Source organism: Monodon monoceros, unplaced genomic scaffold, assembly GCF_005190385.1.
Source record: "Monodon monoceros isolate NGI ecotype Baffin Bay Population unplaced genomic scaffold, NGI_Narwhal_1 Super_Scaffold_19, whole genome shotgun sequence".
In the NCBI taxonomy this organism is placed as follows: domain Eukaryota; kingdom Metazoa; phylum Chordata; class Mammalia; order Artiodactyla; family Monodontidae; genus Monodon; species Monodon monoceros.
The window spans coordinates 36,467,093-36,491,441 of record NW_021703775.1 but is presented as its reverse complement, the minus strand read 5'-3'; the positions used below and the strand labels follow the sequence as shown (position 1 = coordinate 36,491,441).

Genomic DNA, 24,349 nt, shown 5'->3' with positions numbered 1-24,349 from the left:
ATTATCTAAATGGGCTTGCTTTCTTCGTGTAGAGGTAAATACCAAGAGACGGGGGAGCTTTCAAGTGCGCCTCTGGCAATCCTGGCGGAGCGCAAGGGAAACGAGCTGACTGCACTGCACTGGGCCTTTCAGGCCAGGGCAACCTCTCCATCCGGTCGTGCGAGGCTTACCTGGGGCCCTCAAAGCTGTGTCAACAGCAACTTGGACTCACCTAAGGATGCAGTGCTCTGGCGAGCCGGCGGGGGCGCTGGGATAGGAGGGTGCGTCGTGGTCCCCGGAATTCCCGCGGCTGGGTGTGGTTAGCGCCAAGTCCCCATCCTGCGGTGGGAATGTATGTCACAGTTCAGCCATTAAGGCTGCACCTAGGTATCCGCCCTGTCCCTTGGGCCGCGACGCGGGTTCGAGGCCGAGCGTCTGGGCATCTTGCGTTTCTGGCTTCCCGAGACTCGCCTGGAACCTCGAGGAAACCCTCTACAGGACACCACAAAGGGAACTAAAATTCTTCTCTCCCCATGTTCTGGGAGGCTTCATAAAACCGAAGATGGCGTGGCAGTGTCAAGTAGGTGTCATTTGGGCACCTAAGAGGTGGCGGCAGCTACTGGATGGGCAGAGAGCAATGGTCAAGTCCCATTTTGGCTCTGGTTCCCCCTAGCTACCCCCATCTTCCCTGGTGAAACCCTGGGTTTTGCGGGGACACATCTGCCCAAGCACTTGGTGGCCGGGGTTCGGTCTAGGACCCGTCACAAACTGACTCCGGCCAGAAGACGCCACTGGAGTCCTCACCAGGCCATGTGCTTAGTTTCCCAACATCAGATGTACTGCAAGAGGGGCGACAAGAGGGATTAAGTTTAGACTGGAGTTGGAAAATAGTTCTTTTGAACTTCGATCCGCCCTTTTCCCCCGACGGTCTAGTTCTTGGGGTTCCCTTCCCCCAGTTTAAGCCTTTGCTTTCCAGGTGAGGGCCCGGAGGGTCCCCGGATGCCAAGAGGAGCACCAGCCTGCGCCGGTCCCGCGCGTCCACCGCCCGACAAACTGGAGCTGTGCTTGCCCCGAACTTGGGGCGCGGGGCGGTGGGCCGGGCGGGGCGGTGACGTAAGGGGCGGTGCCGGGCCTGATTGGCCCGTGGGGCGGGGGCGGGACCGGGACCGGGCCGGGGAGCCCTGAGGCGGCGGCGACGGCGGCGCCGGGAGCCGGAGCCGGGAGTGAGGCGCAGCGGCTGAGGCGGCAACAAGTGCCGGAGCTGAGCCGAGCCGGGGCCAAGCCGAGGCGGAGCCGTCCTGCTGCGGACACCACCCGGCCGCCCATCGCGGGCGCAACGCATGGAGCGAGAGCGGCGGCGGTCGCCGGGCTGAGCCGCGCGGAGCGGCCGGGACGTGGATGCAGCCGCGATCTCCCGCCCCCGCCCCGCTGAGCAGGAGCTGCTCCCGGACAAGGTAGGGCCGGGCGGGTGTGCATTCCCGCCGCCTCCCTCCTCCCCAGGCAGGCTCTGCGCCCTCTTAGTTCTCTGGTCCCCGGCTCCCCCTCCACTGGCCCATCCTCTTTCCCTCCACAGCCCCGTTCCTCGCCGGTTCCGGCTTCGTACTGGCGGCCCAGAGCAGGAAACAGTCTCTAGGTGGCTCTTGCGGCGTTTAGGCGTCCCGGTCCTCCCCCTCGGCCCCCCCGCCACCTTCCTTACCCTAGAGGAAGAGGATAATGCAACCCGCGGCAGCCTGTCTTTTGAGCTTCCTGCCCCACTCCACACTCCGCCCCCCCCGGGACCCGGGAACATCTCCGCCTCCCCGCTGCACCCCAACTTCCGGGGGAGCGCGCGCCGGGGTGATGCAGGCGTTGGGAAGGGGCGTCTGAGGCCTGGCGTCCTCATCTGGGTTGCACAGACGTTTTGGGGAGGGGGCCCTGCTGGATTTCGCGTTACACCCCCGCACCCCACCCTCGCACTGCGCTGCCTGCCGTGTCGCATGGGGAGATCAGGTGTTCTGTGAGCTACAGGGCCGCCAGCAGTCGCTCCCCAGCGCCATCCGCCTGCCAATGCCACCTCAGGGTCCCTAAAGGCTGGTTTCTGTGAAACTTAGGAAGAACCTTTTGCTTTGACCTCTACAAAAATATTCCACACCGCCCGCGTTGAATGATTAACCCGGCTACTTGACCGAAACCTGGGGAGGGGGAAGGGTGGGTGCTGCGGGAGCGTGCCTAGCCGGCCTCTGCGAAACACCTGGAGTGGAGGGTGGACGTGGGGCTGCTCGGGGCGGACTCCTCTAGGGCTGCGGGCGCGGGTCCTGACGGCTGCCCCGGGACGGCAGGCGGACCCTTCTGGAGGCAATAAAACTAAGTCATCTTAATTTCTAGGCCACAGTGCTTTCCACTGAGGGCTGGGGAGCCCCAGAACCTACTGGCTCCCCATCAAGTGGGGAGGAGCAGCCGAGATACTCCCCGCAAGTGTCAGAGCGTGAAAGCTCATCTCTGAAAATAATATATACGTTTTAAACCTGGGTTGTTGAGGAGGCTCCCTCTCCTTAAAACGTAGGGGTGGTATGTTTGTCTTTTCTCCCCTGCCCCCCATGGCCTCCTGAACTTCCCCAACTTCGTAGAACGGTAGTTTGGAACAATTATACCATATTCTCTTGCCGCTCCCCTGTTGGAGCCTTGCTGTAGATTTCAGATTGCAAAGCCAGTTGGTGAATATGGGCTTCTACTTGTTAAAACAGATCCTTCCAGTGTAATTTTGCTCCGGGGAGGTAATGGGTTGGTTAAAGAGGTGGCCGACAGGGCCAAGAATGGGACTAGGAAGGCGGGGACCCAGCCCAGTCCTAGGGCTCTCAACCCAAGCCATTGCGTGGTCTCCCCCAGGTGTTATCTGACAGCTGCCCCAGAGGGAGGATAGGGCTGGGCGGTCCCTTCTTCCCACTGCCCTAGTTCCCTCTTCTGTTTCTTTATTTAAAAATTTTATTTATACTTTTGGCTGCGTTGGGTTTTTGTTGGGGTGCGCCGGCTTCACATTGAGGTGACTTCTCTTCTTTCGGAGCACGACCTCTAGGATCGTGGGCTCAGTAGTTGTGGCACGTGCGCTCCGTAGCTGTGGCTTGCAGGCTCTAGAGCGCAGGCTCAGTAGTTGTGGCGCAGGGGCTTAGTTGCTCCGCAGCATGTGGGATCCTTCCGGACCAGGGTTCGAACCCAGGTTCCCCGCACTGGCAGGCGGATTCCCAACCACTGCGCCACCAGGGAAGTCCTTTCTGTTTCTTTTAAATAGAGGTTATTAAGACTGGTGGAATTTGGGAGAATGTTACAGAGAGTCCCTGTGCTCTTAAACCAGATTGGATTTTAAGACCAGGGAAGTTCGGGAGCCCTATACTTGAGTAAACCTTTTCCTACTGCCAAGCCTTTACAAATGTCTTTATCTTTAGATCTGCCATTAGGAAGTACTTTTTCAGTTTGGGATACTGCTTTTTCCCTTAGGAATCTTCCTGCAATAGGGGCTCACTGCTTTTCATTTAGTTTTTGTGCAGATGGCATGTGTATGATGCAGGCCTAATTCTCCGTAAGAGTTCTGAGTTCCCACCTTCACTGTTCACTGGTCTTGATTCCGCCACATACTGTTCCGTGACCTTGGACAAGTTGTTTATCATCCCTGCCTCATTTTCCATGTCTGGTTTTGGGATGGTAGTGTCTGGTCTACAGGATTGTTTTTGAGGACAAATAGGATAATGTTTGCCAAACTCCTAGCTCTGCATCATGGTGGGGGGGGTTTAAGAAGCGCTTAATAAGTGATGGTCATTGTGTAATCAATATAGAAGTTCCTCCAGGCACCAACTTCCCCTTACCAACAACAGTAACCATTTAGATTTGTTGGAGACTGAAATCAGCCAAATTTGGCAGATGGCAGATGGTTTTTAAAATCCAGGGAATGAGGTAATCTTTTGAGGAAAATAAACATAATATGCTTGTAAAAATTATGAATTGGTTTTTTTTCCTGGGTTTCCTGGATGGAGAGTTGAGTATATATAGGTGGCTTATAATTTTGAAAATTTCCTTGTTTTAAAAAAAACCCCACAATTTAGATTTCTCTAATTCTAAGATACTAAAGGTTTGCTAAAAATAGGAAAGTGGAACTGATAATTCGTGGTGGATTTTTCACTGTACAGTTTGCCCAGATGCATGGCTTAAAAAAAAAAAAAAAAGAGTTACATTAGGAAATGAATGAGAACCCAAAAAAGTTAATCATTTTGCTTTACCCAGTGCATTGTTGGTATAAAGCTAAGATGTTCTGGATACAAATGTGTGGGGCTTTTTCAGCTGATTCAGGGATAAGTGAATCCTTTGCTTCTCAAACTTTGAAACTGTAGGAGAGGAAAACTTTTCTCTTTTTCCCCTCCAAGTTCTTTGGCTGATCTAATAATTAAGTTGACATAAGACAGATTAATTGGAGAAAAACAAATTTCATATGTACAAGGATAAAAATATGCGACTCAAAGAAGTGACCAAAGCAGGCAGCTTTCATACCTTTTAAAGAGACAAGGAAACAAATACATTTGTGAAGAATTGACAAAACAAAGGGGTTTGGGTTTAGGGTGACTGATGAGTGAAGAAGTAACAAGGTTTGTGCAGGCTTCTCAGCCCTGAATTCCCTATCTCTGGTGATAAGAATGCCTTCTACCCTCCTGGTGCAGGGGAGGGTACCTTCCTACGAAAGATTTATCTCCTGTTTTCAGGGGGACAAAGGGGAATCAGAATGTCCTTACACTGGCTGTTTTCTCAAGTAACTTTAATTCAAAATAATCATTGTGTCAAAGTGACATATCTTGGGGTGGCGTATTCTGCTCCCCTTCAAAACTTTTACGTTTTAATGTTTTCTGACAATGCTGGGTTTTTTTGTTTTTGTTTGCTTTTGTTTTGTTTTGTTTTCCCCTCCAACCATAATTTAGGAATGCTGAACCAGGGCTGTGAATGTACTTAAAGCACACTCTGTTCTTAACATACCGGGTCAGTGCTTTTCATTCATTCTAGCTTGCTTAATAGCTACAATATTTGACTCAGGTTTTTTTTTTTGACAGTTTTATTGAGCAGTTTGTTAAGGACTTTAAAAATTAATAAATATAAATGGTTACTTTTATAAACATTGAAATTCTTGCATCTGGGATGATATTTGGTTATGTAATCTTGCGCATGCCCCATAGTGGTGCATAAGTTATCGATACTGAAAAATTCTCATAAAGGCCTTTTGGTCTTATATGCAAATGCTCAGGAGAAACTAAAATCATTTCAGTCAATTGCCTGGCACGTTTTTTTGTTGTTGTTCTTGGGAGTAGGAGTTTATTAATTAATTAATTAATTTTTGCTGTGTTGGGTGTTCGTTTCTGTGCGAGGGCTATCTCCAGTTGTGGCAAGCGGGGGCCACTCTTCATAGCGGTGTGCGGGCCTTTCACTATCGCCTCTCTTGTTGCGGAGCACAGGCTCCAGACGCGCAGGCTCAGTAGTTGTGGCTCACGGGCCTAGTTGCTCCGCGGCACGTGGGATCCTCCCAGACCAGGGCTCGAACCTGTGTCCCCTGCATTAGCAGGCAGACTCTCAACCACTGCGCCACCAGGGAAGCCCTGCCTGGCACTTTTGGTGTGTACAGAATGTTAAAACATGAATTAAACTGGGCTCTGAGTTTGAAGGTTGGATTTCTTGGCTTGCATACTCAAAAGCACCCAGTAAAGACCATACACCCAACAGGTGTGGATCCAGCTGTCCCTCCCCACTTCTCCAAAAGTGGTAAAACTGTAACTAGGTGCTTGCCAAATATGTCTCCAAATTGTGGATGAATAAATTCCTCTCTCAGGAGAGGCAGTTACCACTTGACTAAGAGGTATATGTATGTGTGGGGTGAGGCTCTGAGTGAATTGATGTAATGATTTCATCATCACCAGCTGATGATGAGGCTTTGCTAGTCTGAACAAAGCTTTGGTGGGAAGAACTTTCTGCTCGATGGAGAATTTGTTATTAGGGCATATGTGGCACAATCACCTTACTGCTGGGAAAAGTTATTTGAGTTTTCGGTTTGTTATAACTCTGCTTTGAGATTTTTACACTCACTGTGTTGCCTCTACTGTGAGATTTATGCACTTTGCCCACCAGCTTTGTCTTGCCTTGTCTTAGTTTTTGTAACAAAATTCAAACTTCCTTTGAGGGTCAACATTGTTGATAAAATTATAATGTATGTCTTGAAATATTTTGTGTAGTTTTATTTAGGTACTTCCATAGATAACTCTTAAGAATTTTTTTTTTTTTTTTTTTTTTTTCGCTACGCGGGCCTCTCACTGTTGTGGTCTCTCCCATTGTGGAGTACAGGCTCTGGACACGCAGGCTCAGGGGCCATGGCTCACGGGCCCAGCCGCTCCGCGGCATGTGGGATCTTCCCGGACCAGGGCATGGACCCGTATCCCCTTCATCGGCAGGCGGACTCTCAACCACTGCGCCACCAGGGAAGCCCATTAATAATTTTGTTACAAATTATTTTCTGTACATCTATGAACATTCCTTTGGAGCAAGGTTTAAAATTATTTTTATTCTGATGTGGCTACAGACAGGAAATTCCCAGTAGCAAGGAAATTGATACTTTCTACTTTTCATTCTGTGGCATTTAAAAATAAGCTTATTGTTCAGATGCCTTCACTCTGATGTGATTAGGATGTACTTCACTTAACCAGAATGTTTTAAAAAAACTGATTATCCAAGAGAATCAATTCTAGAGTGTGGTCAGGTTCTGTCAAATAGTGATATGATGGTTTAGTGGTTAAAGAGCATGAACTTGGAGTCAGTCAAATGAGGATTTTTTTTTAAACTTGAGGCATAGCATACAGTAAAGTGTGTAAAGTGCACTAATATTAAGCGTGCAGCTCATGAATGTGTGTCCAGCACCAGATCAAGAAGAAAACGTTTTCAGTACCCCAGAAGGTCCCTGTGCCCCTTTCCAGTCAGTCTCCAGCCCCTGAAGGGAATCATTATTCTGACTTGGTATATCATCTTAGATGTGCTGCATATCGTCATAGATTGGTTTTGCCTGTTCTTGAACTTCATGTAAGTGGCATTTCCAGAATCATAGAATGTGTAATCTTTTGTGAAACAGACCTGGATTTGAGTTCCATTTTGGCCACTTACTGTATGACGGTGGCTACTGTATGATAAATTACTGTAAGCCCCAGTTTCCTCATTAGTGAAATAGGGGAGATAATCTAGCTCAGATTTGCTAAGAAAATTAATTTGATCATGCACCTAAAATACCTAGCACTGTGCCTGACATACACACAGTGCCTTTGTCCCCCTTTTATTTCTTTAAAAAGATGGTAACTAAAGCAACTGTATCTTCTGTGTTTTAATATGCTATTTCACTATAAAAGTTGTGTAGGTCTTTTATTGAAAGTTAGAAGCCAAATCTTTGTTGAGTCAACACTTTGTTGATGTAGCATCAGCTTAAATAAGATATTATTTGTTGATAGTTGATCCCCTGTTTGTTTTTTTTTTTCGGTACACGGGCCTCTCACTGTTGTGGCTTCTCCCGTTGCGGAGCACAGGCTCCGGACGTGCAGGCTCAGCGGCCATGGCTCACGGGCCCAGCCGCTCTGCGGCATGTGGGATCTTCCCGGACTGGGGCACGAACCCGTGTCCCCTGCATTGGCAGGAGGACTCTCAACCACTGCACCACCAGGGAAGCCCTTTGGAACCATTTTTTAAATGTAACTTGATGTTACTATGGCATTCTTTCTAAGAGATTTTTTTCTTATGTTTATTTAGGGAAAAATCAAGATAAAGTAAAAGAAAATAAAGTTAATTCCATCTCTTAATACTGTAATTACTGTTAACTGGGTTGAGATCCTTCTAGGTGCTTTTGTGCACATCTGTATACTTCTAGAATGAGACTAGGAAAAACATGTTGCCAACGCTTTGGGCAAATGTAAAGCAAATTGTACGGGCCTTCCTAGAGATACCTGGCTGAGAGGACAGAAGACTTTGAAGGTCTGGGTTCAGATCCATCCCCACATCCCTACTTGTGACTGTACCATGGAGTCCCCAGGGGCTCCATCAGAGGGACCCCTGTCCTCCAGATTACAGTAGCCAAGCAAGAAAACCTGTCCTTGGACAACTCCGCCCACCCCTCCACCCACCAAGACCTCAAGAAGATATGTAACAAAAGGGCCAATTTGTTCATTTAGCCAGCATGCGTTGATTGAGCGCTTAGTGGAAGCCTTGCACTGTGCTTGGCCCCTTGTGTATTCCTAGATGAGTTAGGCACAGTTCTTGCTGTCAAGGAGTTAGCAATCTGGTGGGAACTCTAACCAGGAACTGATGAAAGAGCGGTCTGGTAGAGGTGCAAGAAGAGTGCAGTGTTGGGGTCAGCTAGGAAAGGCTCCTGAGGAAGTTGAGTTTGGGCTTAGCCCTGATGGATGAATAAATAACTTTTAGGGGTAGAGAAAGGAAGGCAGAGGCAGTTGCGGATTGCAGGCTTGTAGCGATGTGTCAGGGGAACAGCAGGTGATCCTGTGGGTTTGGAGGGCATGGTGCTTAGGGAGGGGTAATAGGACACAGAGCAGCCTTGATGACCATGTGAAGAAGTGACACTTGATAGTTACGGAGGTGATGGGGAGCCATGGAAAGTTCTTGTGGAGAGGATGTGGTGACATATCATGGTCAGGCTTGTGTTTAGGAGGATGACTTGAGCCAGAGAGGTGGACGTGAGGTGGGTGTAATCATGGCTCCAGGTCGTTTTACAGCCTCCTAACGGGGCTCTCTGCTTCCTGTTTGCCCCACAGCAGTCTATTCTCAGAAGGAAGCTGGGGGGATATTTAAAAACTGAAATTGCTTTACATACTTTTCTGCTCAGAATCCTCCACTGGCCCCTAGTCTCCCTCATGGTAAAACCAAAGTTCTCTGTCACCTGTCAGGCCCTTGGCTCAGTTCACTGCCTCTCCTACCTCGCCCCTAGCTCAAGTCTCTGCAGCCACACTGGCCTTTGACCTATCCAGCCTTTGGCCTTTACACTGGCTGTTCCCTCTTCCTGGAATTGTCTCGCCCCCTTCCCTCCACCTTCCCTCTGAGAAGAGAGGCTTTCTCTGACTGTCCCCATCCTTATCCCCTGTACTGTGCTTTATATTTCGTCTAAGTCCTTATCAACCTTATGATAATTGACCATATAACTTCATTATTTGTGGTCTGTTTGAAACATTGCTTGGTTTAAGTAGGTGCTTGATATTTGTTGAATTAGGTCACTTCATCAGTCTTGCTGGGGGAAAACTGAGGGCCCAAACCAGGTCAAGGACGGTACAGGATTAAAATGGAATCTTAAAAAAAAAAAAAAAAAGGTTCTGAAGAAGCTAGGGGCAGTACAGGAATAAAGATGCAGACGTAGAGAATGGACTTGAGGACACGGGGAGTGGGAAGGGTAAGCTGGGACAAAGAGAGTGGCATGGATATATATACACTACCAAACGTAAAATAGATAGGTAGTGGGAAGCAACCACATAGCAGAGGGAGATCAGCTGGGTGCTTTGTGACCACCTAGAGGGGTGGGATAGGGAGGGTGGGAGGGAGGGAGACGCAAGAGGGAGGAGATTGGGGATATATGTATATGTATAGCTGATTCACTTTGTTATACAGCAGAAACTAACACACCATTGTAAAGCAATTATACTCCAATAAAGATGTTAAAAAAAATAAAATAAAGAGGATGTGGTACATAAAAAAAATAAAGTGTATGTGTGCCTGTGTGTGTGATTTATTTGAAAGGGAATGAGAGAGAAAAAGATAGTGGATGGGATGAGATTTGGAAACCAATTCAGGGAGGTGTGAAGTAAATGAGCTACAGATAGGGGTACGTTGGGACATTTCTTAACCTCGGGACTCGGAGGCTGTAGTGGTGTGGAAGGAGGGTCCAGAGGACAGGAGTGTAGGGTGAAGGAAGACCCACCATAGGCTTGAACCCAGAACTGTGGAGAGTGCCCATTTTGGGGGATGGGGCCAGGAGCAAAGGCTGCCAAGATGCAAGAGAACCAGTAGAGAATTGGGGTTAGGGGATGGATGGTCTTGAACTTGGGGTGAGGGTAGGGATGGTGGCCAGCAGTGTTGGGTGCTCTGGGAAGTCAGGAGAGGCAGCGGACTGTGAAGATTCTAGAGGGGTGAAGGGGATTGGGAAGGTCAAGGCACAACAAAGGGCTGTGACAAGACATGGAACCTTTTCAGGAAGTTGTCGGATAGGGAAAGAGCAGCCTGTGCCTGGAGCTACTGGAGAGGGAGAGCTTTGAGGTGGACGATGACATCGATACAGGACCCCAGGGGAGCAGCAGCAAGGACTGTCCCAGGGGACAGTAATCTTGTGGGGGCTGGGGATTGACTTACTGAAAAGGGAGCCTGGTCCATGTGGAGAACTTGAAGTAGATTTTGGTCCCTGAGCTGACATTAAATATCTTTGTAACCATGGCAACCCACTTAGCTTGTTCCCTCCTCATCCCCACCCCCTGCATAATAGGAAAAAACCTGCACAGCCAGGCTCATATGTTGATTGTTTGAATCCACTGCAGTCATGAATATGGACCATATTTACGGTCCATGGACCATTAACTTGCTAAGGCTTATAATTTGTGCTTTAGAATTCTGTTGTTGTTTATTTTCTTTGAAAAGCACTTAACGTCCAAGTGCTTCTTGAAGTGCTTCTTGTTTTTTTGAGTCCTGATCAGGGAGTAACACAGTTGTTTAAAAAAAACAAAAACCAACTTCAAGTCTGGGTATAGATTGTTCAGTGAAGAGCCTGGTGATGTTTTCAGAATCAAATCTATTTGTCTTAACAGTGAAAGGGTCAAAGTGGGTTTGTTACAAATACCATCCTCTATAAACATTTAACCTTTGGGACTCATGACATGTATTTTACATTTATTATTTTATGGCTAAATCTAATGCTTGTTTATAAGGAACTTATGTAGCTTTTATTCAAGTAAATGAGATGCAACCCTTTTATTTTTCTTCTCCCTTCACCACAAAAGGAATTATTTCCTTCAGATGAACTTAAAATATCTCTCATGAATACTCTTTATTTTTAACTGACTGTTTCTCTCTTTTGAATTTTTTTTCCTCAAGGTTCTGATGGATCCTCTTTAGAAAAAAAAGCCTCTTTATAATGGAAATTTTTAAACAAGTGCAGATAACAGAGAGTGATATAATGAAGCCTCAGGCAGCCATCTCTGGTTTCAGCATGATGGCCTCTCTTTTTTTTTTTTGTCCCTGCCCCACACGTGACTAAGATGCTATGTGAGCACCACCCAGAGTGGGAGGGCAAGCTCATGCTGGACCTCCAGGTGTGGGTGTGGGAGTCATCAGTGTAGAGGTGGCAGAAGTTCTGGGAGTGATTGGACCCCCCCGAGGGAGGAAGGAGTGGGCACAGCGTGCAAATGACACTGAGAGACACAGATTGCTGTGGTCCCCGATATTTCCAAGGAGGTGATAATCTATGATATATGAAGGTGACATTCACAGAGACACTTAAAATTAGGTGATTTAAGAAAACAAATTTAGGGTTACCAGGGGGTAAGGGGGAGAAGGGATAAATTGGGAGATTGGGATTGACATATGCACACTACTATATATAAAATAGATAACAAATAAGGACCTACCGTATAGCACAGGGAACTCAGTACTCTGTAATGGCCTATATGGGAAAAGAATCTAAAAAAAGAGCGGATATATGTATATGTATAACTGATTCTCTTTGCTGTACACCTGAAATGTAACACAACATTGTAAATCAACTACGATAAAAAATTTTAAGAGTAAATAAAATTAGGTGATTTAAACTGCTTGGTAAAAGAGGCCCAATTTCTAAGCTACTCAGCAGTGTGCTCATATATTGAGCAAACAATATGTTCTCTTTTATTTTGACAACATAAATTTTTCTTGGCAGGTGGCCAGAGAAAGCGATGTTACTATTTCATCCCTTCTTTAAATATGTAGACGTAAATCTTGGTTGAACAGCTTCCCCTTTAATAGAACATTTGGACAAAAAGCCAAAATGTCACTGTTTTGAGGATGTATATTTTAAATCCATGTGATTAATTTTGATATTTAAAAAAAATCTAAGAATAGTCCTCAAGCACCCATCGGTAACTTGGTGAAATTTAACAACATTTGAGAAAGGGAGAAGGGGCAGGAAAGGAATCTGGGAGATGGAGGCTGGGAGAGAGGGGAGCCACTCTGCTTGTTTGGTACCCTGTCCTGAAGTTGCCACCCCAGGGTCACTTGTCACTAGAGAGGTTGTCTTCTGGGAGGAGGATGGCCTCTGACTCTGAAGAAGAGGTGGTCTCCCAGGGGCACGTATTTTCATTGGATACTCTGTGTGTGAAGAGCAGAGCCTGGCGCTCAGCAGTTGGGGTGCTTTCACCTCACAGTTACAGCCTGTGGGCTGGGGAGCCTCTTGGTCCTGCCTCCCTCCAGGGTGAGGAGAGTAGATCTCAGCTCACCTGGAACTGTTCAGGCTGGGAAGCATTGCTGGGGGTAGGGGGGTTCTGGGTAACTAGCTCTTGGCAGTCCTTTTGAGGGGCTTCAGTTTGGGGAGTCCCAGGTGCTAGGAGGAGAGGATTAGATACAGTGCACTAGGGGAACCAAGGGTGTCCTTATGGAGAAGGCAGTGGGATTTGAACCTGTACCTTTAAGCGTGCGGGCAGGATTGAGAAGCAAGAGAATGGATGTCTCAGGCTGGGAGAGCCAGCACGAGCGATGGTGTGAGTGAGGACAGCAGTTGTTCTTAAGGGCTGTTAGGTCCCAGGAGGGGGTTTTGAGGGTGGCATACTTGGATCTAGGATGGGGTCTTTGTGAGAGCACTTAACGAGGACAGGGTGCCAAGTGCTCCTCCATCCCAGCTGTGCCATCCATGCAGCCCTCTGCCTGTCTTCAAGTTTGGCAGCAGCTGAGATGGACTTGCAGGCCGGGAGCTGCCCATTTGGGTTCCCAGTTCCTGCCCCCTCCCTCCACTCTCCATGTTGGGAACCTCAGACAAGTTTCTGGAAGCAGTTCACTTATCTGTAAAATGAGGATACCTCAGTAACCACTGTGTATTCCCTTGGGCCTTTGGCACAATTCCTGGCACATGGACAAATGGTACCGAGTTCAAGCTTGGACAGCTCACTGCATTACAGGCCAGTAAATCGAGAGATGAATTGTTGGCAAGGAGTAGGGGCTATATTCAGAAAGCCAGCAGACTGAGAAGATGGTGGACTGGAGTCCAAAAGAACCATCTTACCTGGGTTAGGATTCAGGCTGCTTTTATGCTAGAAGGGGAGGGGATGTGGCTGGTTGTTGCAGACTTCTTTGTGTCAGAATCCTTTGTTCTTGGAACTGTCCATGTAGGTGTCTAAAGGTCATGATGCTCCTGTAAACCTCCAACAAGACAAATGTTATTCTCTGTTCTGCAGCTTTTTATATGAATGGGAAAGTGTTGTACCTTTAAAGGTCAGAGCCTTGAGAATGGACTGTCCTGTATATTGGAGGCTTATAGGCAACGTTCTTAACTTGTAGCAAAAGCAATAGAACGCAAAGTTTAAAGTAAAAGAAACAGATTCAATATGGAGTCAGGTTTCTTCTTCCCTATTACAAAAGCCGCTGGTGAGTGGGTAGAGGCTGGTGTGCAGTTGTTAATTTTTCTTGTTGTGAGGAGTGTCCTTGGTACCTCCATCCCATTTTTTCATTTCATTTCTTTTTTCCTCCTCTCTCAATATGTCACACCTGTTGATTCCTTTTATTTTAATACAGCATTATTTACATCTCTGCACATGCCAATTCTGTACAACTCTGTGATTTTCATGCCTGTTTTTGAAAGGTTGAGTCAGGCAGTTATCTCAAAGCTGCTTCTCTAAGAGACTCCAAATGGCTAAGCAGGGAGTCCTGGAGCCCGAGGCATGGCACTTTATGCTCCTTGGTGTCCCCTTGTGTCCCCTTTGTTGTACCCAAGGGCAAATGCTCTTTAAGGAAATTTGTCACTGGAAACCTTCATCCAAATAGCCAAGAAATTGAGACTTCCCAAGGCAATTTATTAAATTATTTAAGAAAAACACAGTGAATGTCACGGGTATTAATGCAATCCCAGCTTGCAGCATGTTCAAACAATGTTTATTTTGGGAGATATATTTTTATTTTGGAAATAAATGTAAACAAGCGTAAACTTTTATTTTGCAAGAGTTGATGGAGGTGCTCTCAAACCCTACATTTCATGGGGACAAGGATTACCAAATTTAATAGAATTGGGAAGGGCATTGGTGATTTGAAAGAGTTTGTAGAGTACCTTTCGGAAGTGACATAGGTGAATCTCTGTCGGGGAAAATGGCAGATTGAATTTGGCTGCCCAAGTGCTTAACATTAAAGTGATTGTTTTAAAATCTAAAAAATTTTACTTCTCTTTATGGTCATGTATTATAGCCCATGGAATTAAGTGGTGAGGAGTGATGTGATTCTGAAAGTCAATCCTGAAACTTTGAGGAGAGTCAACTTTTGATTTTGTTAAATTAGTCTTTTTCTTAAACAGATTTATTTATTTATTTATTTATTTGGGGCTGCATTGCGTCTTCGTTGCTGCTCACGGACTTTCTCTAGTTGCGGTGAGTGGGGGCTGCTCTTTGTTGCCGTGTGCGGGCTTCTCATTGCAGTGGCTTCTCTTGTTGCAGCGTGTGGGCTTCAGTGGTTGCAGCACGCGGGCTCTAGAGCGCAGGCTCAGTAGTTGTGGTGCACGGGCTTCGTTTCTCCACGGCACGTGGGATCTTCCCAGATCAGGGCTTGAACCCATGTCCCCTGCATTGGCAGGTGGATTCTTAACCACTGTGCCACCAGGGACGTCCTGTTAAATTAGTCTTTAATTGAGTATTTCATGCATTTACTGTGTAAAATGACAATAATCTCTTTTCCAGTACCTATGTGAAAATATTCTTTCTTAATTGGTTTCACCAGCTTTTCTCTATGTGTGACTGTAGGCAGAAGTAGCCCACATAGCAAGCCCCAAGTTACCTCCTCCCCGCCCCATCTCTGTCCACCAAGATTGCCAAGCCATGGCTGATGGCCTGCTTGTTTCCAGAAGCACTTATGCAAGGTCAGTTTGATAACTTAGTTTATGTAATATAGTTTATATTATATAATGATAACTTAGTTTCTAGTCCAGTACTGTAATTTATGCTTGAGCATTTTTATTAATTTTTAATTGCCTTCTTCCTCCACTCCTCCCATCCCTTGGGCCTTAGTTTGTTTACAGATTTGTTTAATCATATGAGACTGTTTCCTGGGATTTTTTTAGGTGATGTCCTGCATTGAGATGACACCCAGTGATGCTGTCCTGATGCTTGAGGGTGAGGCATGGAGGGGAAAGCACAGGAATCGGAAAAGGCTTATGACAGTTGTGAAGAGGAGTGTCCTGGCCTGACACATAGACAGCCAGGGGCCAGGGAGGGTCTCTGGGGGGCCTGGAAATGCAGGGCCTGTGTGTGTAATTATTCAACAATGATTTGTGTGGAGCAAAAGATGAAGAAGGTCAAGGAATAGAAATTTTCCTTTATTTAATCCTCGTTCCTTTACTGCCCCTCCCCATTTATGTCCTTCTTGTCCTCAAATGTATTGACTGTCAATATGTTGTCAGAGTGGAAGACGCTAGAGAGACTGAAATGAAATGGCCCAGCCCCTGGTCTTGATGGCCACGTGCCCTGTGGGTTGTGTAAGACTTGTTACCGAAGAGGTGTGGCAAAGTCAGATAAATGTGTATGAAGTGTTAAAGACAGCAAAAAGGAAGTAATAAAACCACTGTCTGGGGGCGGGGCGGGTTCACGGTGATGCTGCTGCAGTCTGCCTTGCTGGCCTTGTGTTTTATGTTGATGGCTCACAAGAAGCTATGAGAATGCGACTTTGTCCATGATGATGATTCTCACTGTGCGACTCCTACCTACGCTGACCCTGGGCAAGCCTCTGTGCCTCTCTGCATCTTGGTTTCTTCTTCCGTACGGGAGGTGGTTGGAGTAGATGAGCTATAAGGCCCTGGAAAAGAAATTCTTGTAGCTTCTTTTTGGTAATGAACTCGGGATATGGTCTGTGTGTGGAATGCATGTGCATGTTCTGGAGAAAACAAGTAAAAGGGTGAGAGGGTACAGTTTGTGGCCAACACTTGCTCTTCCATCACCTTTTCTGACACGGCCAGTGTCCCTTCCTCTCAGAGCCTGGAGAGCTGGGCTGCAGGCCCACTCGGATCTAACCTGCAGGTGGGAGGATCGTCCTGGGATCCCTTCAGCCTCAGGCTGTGGTGCCCCCGGGAAGGGAGGGGGAGAGGAGAGGTGGGGCTTTTTCTGTGTAAAAGCTCTTGCCAAAAGGGTTTGCCCAACAGGTTTGTTAGATTGGGCTGTTTGAAACTGCTGTAGATCTCTCATTCCTCAGTGTGGATTAACACCTACCACAGACCTGCAGGGACTCCACCCAAAGCAGGGGCGGGGCCTGCCTTACCAGACCAGGACCTCTGGGCACCTTAAGACTACCAACTGGTTCCCTTCTGGAGATTCTGTCTACAATTATTCCTCTCTCATGCTGCTTAAAAACAAAACGCAACCGCCTGGCTTTCTTTGAAACTGCCTACATCTTCTGGGTATCCACAGATGCAATGATTTCACTTCCTAAGTAATTTTTTTTTTAAGTGCAACTTTATTTGAGGATTCTTGAAATCTTCTTTGAGCAACGAGGTTGTGTGATAGAAAGAGTTTAGACTCGGGGGCAGGGTCCAGGGTCCAAGTGCTGGCTCCACCCAGATTAGCTTTGTGACCTCAGAGTAATTGCTTCACATATTTGAGTTTGTAGAGATTAAATGAGGGCTTCCCTGGTGGCGCAGTGGTTAAGAATCCGCCTGCCAATGCAGGGGACACGGGTTCGAGCCCTGGTTTGGGAAGATCCCACATGCTGCGGAGCAACTAAGCCCGTGTACCACAACTACTGAGCCTGCGCTCTAGAGCTTACAAGACACAACTACTGAGCCCGTGTGCCACAACTACTGAAGCCTGCGTGCCTAGAGCCTGTGCCTTGCAACAGAAGCCACTGCATTGAGAAGCCCGTGCACTGCAACAAAGAGTAGCTCCCCCTCACCACAACTAGAGAAAGCCCATGCACAGCAACGAAGACCCAATGCGGCCAGAAATAAATTAAAAAAAAAAAAAGATTAAATGAGGTGAGAATATCCCGGTGTGGAAAATGGGCAAAGGGCATGAGGAGTGGGAAGTCAGGAAGGAAGCACATGAATGACGATGGGTCAGTTAAAACAAGCAGAAGTCCTTTTTTTGTGAAGATTAAAAAGGACAGTGTCCACAGTCAACATGGAGAGTGCTGTGCTCTTGGGTGTGTACAGTGAAAGGATAAATCAATCTGGCTTTTGTTTTTGGTGGGGGATGGTTTTTGGTGGGGGATGGGTGGGACGGGGAATAATTTGATTATATTCTAAATGACTTTAAAAATATATGTTCTCTTTGTAATTTTTCCAAAGGAAATAATAAGACAATGGACAAAGATGCACATATGAGGTTGTTCATCAGTTTTTCTTTTTCGATTATAGGGAAAATCAGAAACAACTTGTGTTTGGTTTTTTTTTAGTATTAGGCTGCGCTGGGTCTTAGTTGAGGCACGTGGGCTCTTAGTTGCAGCACACGAACTCTTAGTTGTGGCATGCAAACTCTTAGTTGTGGCACGCGGAATCTAGTTCCCCAACCAGGGATCAACCCATGCCCGCTGCATTGGGAGTGTGGAGTCTTACCCACTGGACCACCAGGGAAGTCCCCGACTCGTGGGTTAGTGATTAGTAAGCCAGGCCAAATGCCTGTACTCTGTCAGAGGTGCATTAGAGATCTGATGATAGAAGATGGACCCCTCAGATCATGCTGTCTTCCGCTTTTGAACCTAATCTGCTTTATAGAAGTTAAATCTCTGAACACAGTAGCCAACTGTATTTGTAATCAACATGGACATCCAATTTGGAAGTTCTTCATTTTTCCCTATTTCATATTCTTGTGTGATTTAGTCAGTCTTCTGTTTGTTTGTTTTTAATAGAGGGGCTGTGAAAGAAAACACATTCCTACAATCCCTCTGGCAGCAGCATTTGTTAACGTTAATTGTAGGCATGGTACACTCCCATCCCGTGGAGAGCCCTTGGGCTCAACAGCGCTTATCTGTTCTCTCCAGTGGTCTCAGCACCCATCTGCCACAAACTGGTTGTGTTGGTCTCTGCATGCAGACACCCTCTACCCACCCCCCCACCTCTTGCCTGCCTTGCTTCTCCTCACATCTCTGAAATCTACCCTATTTCAAGCCCCACTCAGGTCCCTGCCTTGTCCTCTGCTGTTGACAAATGGACTGTCTCATATTTATTGCTTGTCTATCAATTCACTGTACAGGACCCATGTTTTATACACTTTTCCCCTAACTCCAGACTTGAGTAACGGTGTTCATGGTTGGAATATGACTTCAGGTAGGTGATATAGAGATCTCTAACTTGTATCAGTTTTTAACTATTGCTTGTCAGCTCCAAATTCACCCTTTGTTGCCTGATCTGTGAAAATGGATCAGAGCCTTCAAATATTTTTCCTTTGCCTTCTCTAAGTTGAGGGCTCTGAAGAGGATGTTGCAGGAGAAAGAGCTTTTCCTTCCTGGTTCCCAGAGTCTAGAACCAGGCTTCCTGTAGAGCCTGCTGTTTTTCCTGTGGGTCTGCAGGCCACAGCTCTCTAGCATGTGGCTGCTGTGTCCTCTCTCCGGCTCTGGCAGCCGTGGTAGAAGGGAGAGCCTGTGCCCAGCCCAGGTCGCTGCTTCTCTTCAGCCCCCACATGTATACACACTGGGAGCCCTGTGATCCTGGCCGTCTAGTGAGCTGGCCACCTGATCTTTGTCCTGAGCAGTGGCCCTGAGCTGTTCCTATCCGAGCCATGCATTGACGTGCTAAGCTCGTGCAGAGGGAGGCCTCTCTAGTTCCTGTTCCAGCAGCAGCTGGACTCCCTGTGTGTGCATGACTCCTTCCGCACCCTCGTTCTCTCTGCACACCGTCCCAGCAGTCTGCAAGGTTTGTTTCCTGAAACCCTCCTGATGGGGACTCTTGCGTGTTCCAGGCTTTGTGCCTGCATCCCAGAGGGTTGTTCCTGCTCTCCTGGTGACTGGACCATCTCTGGCCTGGGCACCCAGGAACTGCCACCTATACCTACTTCAACAAGCTCTGAACTTTTCTTCCACGCTTGTCCTTTCTTGGGTACTTTTTGTCTGGTGCAGGGCATTAGAGTTCTATTCCATCTTTATAGTTACTCAATTATTATATTTTTAAACTTCCCCTGCTTGAATTACTGTGTGGTTTCTGCCTCCTGATTGGACCCAGACTGAAATACATTCCATGTAACCCAACTAAGCAAACGAAGGATGAATCAAAGAGAAATCTTCTAGGGATTTCTCTGAGGGCTTGTTGAGAGCCTGCCAGACTATACTGGTTTGTACATAGGTCCTGGAGCTTGGAGGGGAAACACCAAACCATAGCCATGTACAGGCTCTTAACAAGGGCTTCCAAAGCACATGAAGCTCCCCAAGAAATGACTGCCTGCATTGCAGCATTTCTTTTCTAAAATGGTTTCCCACCTAGGTAAATAGATGCCCCCAAGCTTCCAGTCTGTACTGGGGCCTGCCTGCCTTTATGCATGTTCACCCTGTCCCTCTGCTATCATGGCCTTGGTGGGGGTAACACTTGCTGGAGGTCCTCCCCTCACCAGGAAGGAATGTGGAGGCTTCTCTCTGTGGGGATGGGATGAAGGAGAGTTGGCTTGGGTGTGCTGCCAGAGGAGGGATGGAGCCCTCACCTAGAAGCACTGCTGAATCCCACGTTCCTGCATTCCCACACTGGAGGGCCTGGGCTGCCTGTGGGAAATGAGGGGCTGGACTGGGCTTTTCACCATAGTTTACCTCTTCAAATCCTGCCCGCACCCGCCCAGGTGAGACAGATTTCTATAAATACATATGTGTCGTTGACTAGCACACATATAAGTGATTTTTCCTGTGTCATCTCTTTGGAGAAAGGGCATGTATATTTAATCTAATTTCTGCTGAACATCTGTAGTCAGTGAACTTGACCAGGTGATCCAAATACCTTTCTATTCAGCAAATGCTGAATGACTCTCAGATGCCATGTGCTGGGGTAATGGTGGTGCAGGGTGAAGGCCTTGATCACAGAGGATGCCCTAACTCCTGGGAGGTGGGCTCTTCAGGAGTGACACTTGACCTAATTTAGGAGTAGAAGCTCTTCAGGAAGGCATGGCAGACAGAGGGCACTCCTCAGGTGGCAGAGTGAAGCTGGGATTTTGCTGGAAGAGAAATGTGTTTGCTCTGGTGGAGGTTCAAGTGTATATGGTATGGAGATGGAGGATGTTGGCAGGAGGTGGTGTGAAAGGAAGCACAAATCATCATAAAGGGACCAGAAGGGTATGTGAGTGAGAAGATTGGAGGAATGAGGCTGGTATTTAGGCTGGGGCATGTCCTTGGGCAGGAGAACTCACAGAAGAGGGTTAGAGGCCATGAGGCCCTAAGCTCCAAGAATGGAGCAGAGAGGAGTTTTAGAAGACAGCACAGTTACAGTAGGCTATGAGGGAGCGGTGCCATGTTGGTGGTGGTGACCAAACCAGCGAACAGCGTGAGAAGGGAATGTATGTACAAGGGCTAAAGACTGAGTAGCTGGGGAACAGGGCATATTTGGGAGCTGTGGGAAGTAAGGCATTGGGCTCCTGCAGTAGCCAGTGGCAGAGCCTGAATGGGATAGAGGACAGGTGAGGAGGAGGTGCAAGTGATGTTACAGAGGTGGGAACACAGATGTGCTGGATGTGTAAAGCAGGGGGAAGAAGCAATTCAAGGTCCTGCTGGAGAGTGTACATGGGAAGTTGATCCATTGCAGATGGGGGACCCAGGAAGAGAAACTCCACACGGCATTTACTATCTGGAGTTAGCTGGGTCAACTTGTGATACTTCTTCTGGAGGTAATGTTTAAGACAATGGATAGATGGGTTTCTAGAGAGAGAATATTTGTAAAAGAGGCAATGAATGACAAAACTTGAGAAGTATGCTTAGTGTTTGGAGGAGGAATCAGAACCTTTGAAGGAAAACTATTGAAAGCCCAGTGCACAGTAGACAGCACCCTGGTGTGGTAGGTTATATCATCCCCATTTTACAAATGAGGGAACTGGGGCTCAGAGAAGTCAAGCAACTTGCATAAGGTCACACACCTAGTAGTAGGTAGCATAACCAGAATTTAATTCTGGGCTCTCTGACTCCAGGTACCAGACTAACTATGGATCTGGAACATTTCCATCCTCAAAACATCTACGAGCCTTGTTTTATAATGACATAATCTTATACACTGAAGATCTAAAATTCTTACCAGTTTTACTAAAGGCAGGGGCAGGACGGCCTCTGGGAGGGTTAATTCCCTGTCATTGTTTACTAAATTTTCCTTTCTCCTTTTCTGAAAATTCTATGCATGTTTATTTAAAGAATGAACTTAGTGATTGATTTTATTTTAAATGATAAATACCATTTGAGAAAATCAGCCACATTGGGTTTTGGGGGAACTATAATCAATGGGGACCAAAACACGTCCTATAGACACTTTGATGTATAATGTCACCTGTGGGGGAATGTAGATAAATAGATTCATCATATGTACTTTTACCTTTAAATTTTGAACATGAAAGGTACTGCTAATGACTATGAAACAAATTCCTTGAATTTAGCTGATAATTGTTCTAGGACTTAAAGACCAGAAAGCAGTCAGACACATGTTCTCGCTTCATGCCAGCTTCTAGGTGAGATTGTAGGGGGAATCCTGGGGTTCCCCAGCACCAGCCCAGGCAAGAACTGAGGCCAGGCTTCTTGCTCCCATTAAGGAACGAGCTCTAGGTATGGCCCAGCTCTTCTGGTCCCACTGAGCTGCTGCACTCACACCCTAATCACCACCCCACTGTCTGCCCTGAGTGCTGGGAGGTGGCCCCACTTAGCTGCAAGCTCTCCCTGTCTCTTTATCTGAGCAGAATCTGGAAAAGTCTGGCAAGGACCAGGCAACAGATGTTAGAAGCCTGGGAAGTAAGGATTTAGCCACTCTCACCAGGCTTCTGGAGGGAGGATGGGGGAGGTTGGGCAGGCAGAATGACGTGCACGTCCCCTGCTCCCGTGGTATGGCAGCGGGCTTGGGCTCTTTGTCTCCTGAAGGATTTGTGGGTCCCGTTTGCGCAGGAGAGTGAGCAGGAAGGAGGACACCCCTAGACACGGAGGCCGCCTGCTCAGACTCCCGTGACCGAATCAGGAACTTGGATTTCTCGCCTCCAAGCCTCAGCGTGACTAGATGGGGTGGCTGGTCATTTCATTTCCTGATTACAGAAAGGTGCTGCCTTTCTTTTATCTTTCACTTTGGTACTGGGGGTGAGGGCAGCAAAGGCAGTCCTGGGCACAGGTTTTGGACTGGGTCCGGGTGTGGTTGCTGTTCTGTCCCTGACCAGCTACTCTTGGCTGTCTGCCTAGCATGCCGGAGTCCCTTGGGGTGGAGGAGTCAGGCTCTGACTCAGAGCTTTGTGAGAATGGGTCTTTGTGGCTGTCAGTGGCCACATTCAAATGTCTTCTGGCCAGCGCTTCGCTTTCAGAACTGGAGGGAACCTTTTAGGACCATCCTCTTTAGTGGTTCCCAGTCTAGTGTCCAGGAATGAAACATTGGGATTGTTTAGACTACGTATTGGGAAACGAAATGACTACAGAATAGTCATTCAGTAAATGTTACTTATGACCCCGCCCTACCTCTCATATCTGACTTTGACTGATGGTAGTTTTGAGGGTTCAGATGTATAAATATAAAGCTTTAAAAATTTTAAATAAAAACAGTTTTTAAAATAATCTTTTAAGAAGATTAACCATTGAAAATCAGACCATCATCCTTTTAGTTCCTTACGTCCTAAGCCTGTGCTGCAGTGTTCACTTGTATCATGGTTTAAAACTCAGATGCTGGAGTTTTAGGAGGAGCCGCTGAGGTTTGAATCCTGGCTCTGCCATCTGCCAGCTGTGTGACCTTGGACAAGTTGAATCTCCTCTCTGAGTATCTGCCTCATAGCATCACTGGTGCCTGGCACATAGCCAGTGGTACCTAAGTATTTATTAAAATAAAGCATAAGTGTTCATATTTTACTATTATTTTGAGTCCTCTCTAATAGATGGCTTCAGGCAGAGAGCATGGGCCCAGTGAAAGGTGTGCAGTGATCTAGGGATGGATGTTGTGACAGAGCCTGTGCTGAACACCGCAGGGTCCAGTACAGGGCTGGAGTGTCTGGGACTGGGGGGCCATGGCCCAGGCTAGTGATGTGGGTTCTAGAAATGGGGACCTGGCCTTAGGATTTGTGTGTGACGTGCCCTAGCCCCCGTCCCAGGCAGTCTAGATGTGAGTGGTAGAGGCTGCTGAAGGGGGAAGATGGTGTGGCAGCATTAAAGAATATGAAAATAACCTATAATCCTACCACCCTGATTAACCCGGTTTTGTTTTTGTGTGGTATCTTATCTGGATTTTCACATAGTTTAAGCATGGCATCTGTACTATTTTATAATCCATTTTCAGCTAACACAAATTTTTTTGTGTGTGTTTCTACCTTTCTAAATATTTTAATTGCAAAATAAAGAAGGAAGTTGTTAAACAAAATCAACTGAAGTGTTTTAGAAATTTTAAGACTGTTCAGTCTCTGTTGGGGAGAGTCTACTCCCAAGTACAAAGTGAAAGCTAAGGTTGTTCTTTGTCTGCATATGGGATTTTCTATTTCTGTTACAGTAAAAATTCTGTGTTTTCACAGTGAGGGTTGTATAACATCTTCTCTAGTTTCAGGGTAGGTTTTCTTACTCAAAATTCTTTTTGAGCAATGTAACTTCCTGCTCAAAAAAGGACACGGAATTGGTTTTATGTCTGTAATGGGAATATTTAGTCAAATATTCAGAGAGCTTTTTCCCACAGATATTTTTATGGAGGTCACTGCTTTATTCTCCTTTCCATGAACTTTGGTTTATTGTAAGAGTCTGGTTCTCATGCGACGGACTGTGCCTCGGTCACAAATGAAAGTTGACATTTATACTCGATGGAAATGTATAATTGAGAATCTGGGTGGTTTTCTCACCCTTCCTTCTCAGGTTGGTTTGGAAGAAATGCCCTTTAGAAATAGTGGTAAGAGTTTAGCCCAAGCTGCACGTTTGGGAATTTAGAAAAGAAAGGCTGGCCCCTTGTCAGAAGTGGGGCTGGGAGCTTCTAGGCTCCAATTTCCCTTTCTTTGGGAAGTCTTTGTAACAACCA

At 46.9% G+C, this 24,349-nt stretch overlaps 1 protein-coding gene across 1 annotated transcript in view; it reads left to right on the top strand.

Moving 5' to 3' along the window:
- Positions 1 to 1,160: 1,160 nt before the first annotated feature.
- B3GNT2 (UDP-GlcNAc:betaGal beta-1,3-N-acetylglucosaminyltransferase 2) overlaps positions 1,161 to 24,349 on the top strand; it is a 30,223-nt gene continuing 7,034 nt past the window's right edge. The window contains exon 1 of the mRNA XM_029231893.1: positions 1,161 to 1,433. The gene's annotated coding sequence lies outside the window, so the exon portion shown is untranslated. The remainder of the gene's footprint in view (positions 1,434 to 24,349) is intronic.